This window comes from Arvicanthis niloticus, chromosome 6 (genome assembly GCF_011762505.2).
Source record: "Arvicanthis niloticus isolate mArvNil1 chromosome 6, mArvNil1.pat.X, whole genome shotgun sequence".
In the NCBI taxonomy this organism is placed as follows: Eukaryota; Metazoa; Chordata; class Mammalia; order Rodentia; family Muridae; genus Arvicanthis; species Arvicanthis niloticus.
In genome coordinates, this window is record NC_047663.1 from 102,081,077 (window position 1) to 102,086,618 (window position 5,542).

Below are 5,542 nucleotides of genomic sequence, written 5' to 3' on the forward strand. Positions count from 1 at the left end.
TGGTGGTGGTGGTGGTGGTGGTGGTGGTGGTGGTGGTGGTGGTGGTGGTGGAGGTAGTGGTGATGATGATGATAGGGGCCATGATAAATGGTGGATAGGGGAAGATGAATGATGGTAGTGGGGGATACTGGTGATGGTGGTGGTGGTGGTGGTGGTGGTGGTGGTGATAATAATGGTTCTGATGATGGTGGTAGTGGTGCTGATGCCTGCTTTTCATCCACATCTTTCCTTCTGGTGATTTGTCTATTCTGGTATATTTTTCTGTTGACTTAAATATCTGTATTTAAAATTATGAGTACTTTGTTCTTTAAAAAAATGAAATAAAGTTGCCTGCATAATTCTAATTAAATGCCATATTCAAAACTAAATCTTTTATTTTCCCTGTAAGCCTGTGGCTTCTTTGATACTTTCTATCAATAAAACTTTAAAGCCAAAATGTACAAAAGTCACTCTACTTGAGGAATGGTCTTTGTTTTTTTTTTAATTGACACATAAGCATATACACCTACTCAAATTAGTATATATGAATATATATATATACATATATATATATATATATATATATGTCTGTTTATGAAGGGCCACAAGATGATCTTTTTATTTCATGTATATACTGTGAAATATTCAAAATCAGGGTAAGTGTACCTAATTTTTTCGTGGTCATCATTTCTTTGTGGTGACTGAAGACCCCCATAGTCGGGAGACCCTTCCTCAAGCCTCCGGAAATCGTAACCACCCAAAGATCACAAGAAACCATACCTGGATGCAATCAGCAGAAGCTTTATTAGGGAAAATAGCCGGCGGTCAAAACTACAAGCTCTTTAGCTCCAAGAGCTAGGTTTTGGCCCCGAGTGGTGGGTTAAAGGGTCTTTTATAGCATGAGGTGGAGGGGAGGAAGGCATTTTCCCGCGCTTACACATGAATGGTTGCATTTTCGAGCAGTTACACATGATTGGCTGTTTTACAAATTTTGAACATAGCACTGGGAAGACCAAGGGAGGGGTAACCAAGAACAGTGGAACATTTCAGAGGAATCTAGCCCAAATGATCTAGAGTCATGTGAAATCACTCTGCACACTCATTCTTCTCAAAAATGTGGTTTTTACCATGCTATTGTGTCCTATCCTGCCATTTACCAACTATTTCAGATTAACTATCTTTGCTTCTTCCTGCTATAGCCCCACCTAGGTGGCAGCATCTTTTATCTGTGGTCAGGAATGTGTCTTCTTGCCTTGGGCGAGGCTTTAGGAATGTAATCCAGCAAGTGTCCTTCACCTGGAATGTGAAGGCCTGAAATCTTATTTTCAGTTCCTAGTTCTGTAAGGCGAAAAATCTACACATATTTCATAAAATGGCCTTTATAATTTTTCACTCTACAGTGACAACATCCAAAGTTCTTTCTTTCTTCTAGATTTCTTTTAAAAAAAAAAAGAAAGAAAGAAAGAGAGAGAGAGAGAGAGAGAGAGAGAGAGAGAGAGAGAGGAAGGACGTAAGGAAGGAAGGAAGTAACAAATAAAGAAAGAAAGAAAGAAAGAAAGAAAGAAAGAAAGAAAGAGAGAGCACAGTACCATTCTCCATAGTCAGCACATTGTGCAGAATAACACTATAACACATCTCCATAGTCACAACACTGTGCAACTTAACATCATTGTCATTTCTTCTAACTATAAATCTCTACCTCCTCCATCTTTACAGTTCTTCCAGTCTACTCCCCTCCCCCAGCCTGTCTACTCCCCACCCCATCCCCAGCCAGTCTGCTCCCCACCCCCCCAGCCAGTCTACTCCCCTCCCCCTAGCTGGTCTACTCTAAACTTCTATACACTCAACAGCTTTAAATTCCACCCAAGTAAGAACACGCTGCATTTATCTTACTGCATCTGGTTTATTTCTTTTGGCATAATGTTCTTCAGGTTCATCCGTTTTTTCAAAAACAATAGAATTTTTTTATTGTATTTAATTTGTCCAAGGTGAACCATTCTTACATTCCTTGGTGAAACCCCTTTGTGAATAATCTTTTTAATGTGGAACTAAATCTGGTTTATTAATATTAAATTGAGGGTTTCTGCATTGGTCACTTAAAAGTCTGTCTCTCTCTGTCTCTCACTCTCTGTCTCCTTCCTTACTTTTTCCTCCCCCACATTCCCTTCTCCCTCACACAAACACACTCATCTGACTTCAGTGTTGAGGTAGGTACATGCTGGCCTTTTGGAATGAGTTTGAAAGTATCCCCCTACTTGAATTCTTTAGAAAGACACAAATATTAATTTTCTTTAAGTGTTTGGTGGAATTCAATACTGAAGCCATCGTGTACCAGGACCTTCTTGTTGGGAGAATTTTCATTATAATACCCTTACTTATTATTGCTCAGTGGGATGTTGAGGTTTTGTCTTTCATTATTTATTGTAATGTTAAGTGCTGACCTCCAAGATTAGGAGTCAACAGTTAGATTTAGGAACCCAGCACCCAAGTTAATTCTGATTGGTCACCACCCAATAGCTGGGGAGAAGAAAGCTAGACAGAAACCACTAGGAAGGAGCAAGAAAAGAGAGCTGCTGCAAAACCTTAGAAGGGTGTGCAGGAGAGGAGAAAGGAGCCCCCATGGGTTAGCCAAGCCATAAAATGTGGCCATGTGGGCTGGTCACTTGGAGCTAGGAGCAGCCCAGACAAAACATAATAATGAGGTTATGGATAGAGAGGCAGATTCTAACAGCGTGGAGCGTAGGCAGTTGCCCAGCTGTTGTACCACATAAGGCATATTAAAATATAAGGGCTGTATGTGTGTGTGTGTGTGTGTGTGTGTGTGTGTGTGTGTCTTTCATCTGGGAACATAAGTGGTCTAAGTCAGGAAGGAACCCCATGCTGGGATTTTTTAAAAAATATTTAAAACAATGGGATTTTTTATTTCTTCATAACTTAATTTTGGTAGCTGGTACACATGCAGAGATTTGTCTATTTCTTCTAAATTACCTACTTTGTTGCCATGCAATTTTCACAATAATGTTTTAAGATACTTGATATTTATTTCTGTAGTATAAGTTCTAAGTCTCTTTTTATCTCTCTTTTCTTATTTAAGTCTACTTTTATGTACATTTGGCTAGGTTTTATCAATCTTGTATAACTTTTCAAAACACCATTTGTTTTGTTATTCTTTTCAAGATTCCTACTTTTAATTCACTCACTTCTGCCATCACTCTTATTATTTTCTCCTTCCCGATAGTTAAGGCCTTGCTTCTTGTTTTTCTAGTTCTTGTGGAAGAAACAGTTTTTTATTTAAATGTATTTTATAGTTTCATACCTGAGTAGTTTATTTATATCATTTCTGCTCCCTACTTCCTCCTATGCTTCCCCTACACCCTTGCTCTCAAATCCATGATCTTTCATTATACTGTTATCATTGTTACACTCACATATGCATGTATAAGTTTTATATGTGTGTGTTACACATAGGTTATATGTAACATATAATATATATATATATATATATATATATATATATATACATATATATATATATATATATGACATGTATATAGTCATCATGTTTCAGGACATTTGTTTGGTGACATTTTATTATGACATCCTTACTATGTACATACTTAAGCACAGAGACAGAGAGACAGAGATTTAGACAGATAGCTCTATTTATATGCGCATAGTCATTGCTGTAAATTTTTACTGCTGTATCCCATAGGTTTTCATATGTGACTTTCTGCTTTTGTTTCCCTCAGGAAAAATGTCAATTTCTTTTTCAATTTTTTTAATTTATTGATTATTGAGTAATATGTTGTTTAATTTCTATATACTTATATATTCCTTTTATTTTCCTCTAGTTTTATATAACTATTTAGAAAAGTTACCTGATATTGTTTCAGTTTTCTTAAATTAATTAGGCTTGGCTGCAGAATGGCTCAATGGATAACGTATTTGCCTCCCAAGAGTAAGGACTTATGTCCAGATCCCCAGAGCCCATGTAAAAGTGCCAGACACAGTATTACATGCATTGGTAATGCCAGTGCTGTTCCTGAAGAACTGGAATACAAACACAGGACAATGTCTGGCACATGAAGGCCAGATAGTAAGTAGCATGGAATAAAAAAAATCCAGGTTCAAACAAGGTAGGGGACAAGGATGATGGCCCACTCATGGTTGTCCTCTGTTCTCCACATGCACACTGTGGCATACATATGTTCACAGACACACATGTATACACACACATACACACACACATGTTCATACATCATAGGCTTGTTTTGTGATATATGCTTTATTTTCTATGTATGGTTAAGAAGAATGTGTTCCATAGATCCTGGAAAGACATTCACTGACTCTGTTGGAACCACTTGATCTTGAGCGTAGTTTAAATCCAATGTCCTTTTGTTCTAATTCACTTTGTGGAGTATTGGTCCATGTGTGGAAGCAGGGTGTAGCAACTACTTGCTAGTGTACCACCCACCCCTATTGTCTGCCCTCCATTTGGGTCTGATGGTGCTTTGTTGACATAGGCAGGTACTCCAGGACTGGCTGTGTATATTGTCACCTGCTAAGTCTTCTTGCCAGATAGACTCCTTTGACATTACATAGTGTCATACTCTGTCTCTTTTAACAATGGTGACTTAAACTATAACAATGTCTGCCTCTGCAATGGTTTCCAGTTATATGAAAGATATTTCTCCATCCCTTGAGCTCTTTTATTCAGTGTGTACTTGCAGGCAGAGTAAATCTTTTATGGGCAATAAAAAGATAAGTATTTTATATACTTCCCATGAGTTTTGATTGGATAATTTAATTCATTTGAGAGTTAAAGACTTCAAATTGTCATTTAACAGTTGGTTTGCCTCCCCTTACATCTCTGTTCCTTCCTTCTTTCTTTCTTTCCTTCTTTCCTTCCTTCCTTCCTTCCTTCCTTCCATCCTTCCTTCCCTTATTGTACTTCTGAGCAGTTGGGTGTTGGTAGTTTGTTTTGTTTTTCTCTTATTGCATGTCTTGATTCCTTATTTTTAATTTTAAAATATTTCTTGCAGCTTTTGTTTTGTTTTGTTTTGTTTTGTTTTGTTTTTTCCTTTGTGGCTACCATGAAGGGTACAACATTTTATTAGTTTTAATAAGATTTTAAGCTGACAACAACTTAATTTCAATTGCACACATAAACTCTATTTTTTGTTGCCCCAGACCATTTTGAGCTTCTGGGGTCACAATTTACATCAATGAAATAAACTAAGAAGAAGAAATGATCCAACTATGCATATAACCCGTGAATGTGATACAATGACAACTTGTGGTTCTGTTTTGCTAGTGGTGACCTTCTCATTCACCGCCATCACTGAGCAGTGTGGCCATGACCAACAGTCACTCATCACTCATCAGCTCTGCTTCTCCCAGGGACAGAGGGAGGAAGTCAATTGTAGTTTGTAGTCGCTCTCTTTTTTTTTTTTTTTTTTTTTTTTTTCATACTGAAAACCTGACCTCAGGCATTAAAGGGTTTGTTCTAGAATTTTTCAATGGTGCCTTCATTTTAAAGTGGACACTGGATGACACAAAGATA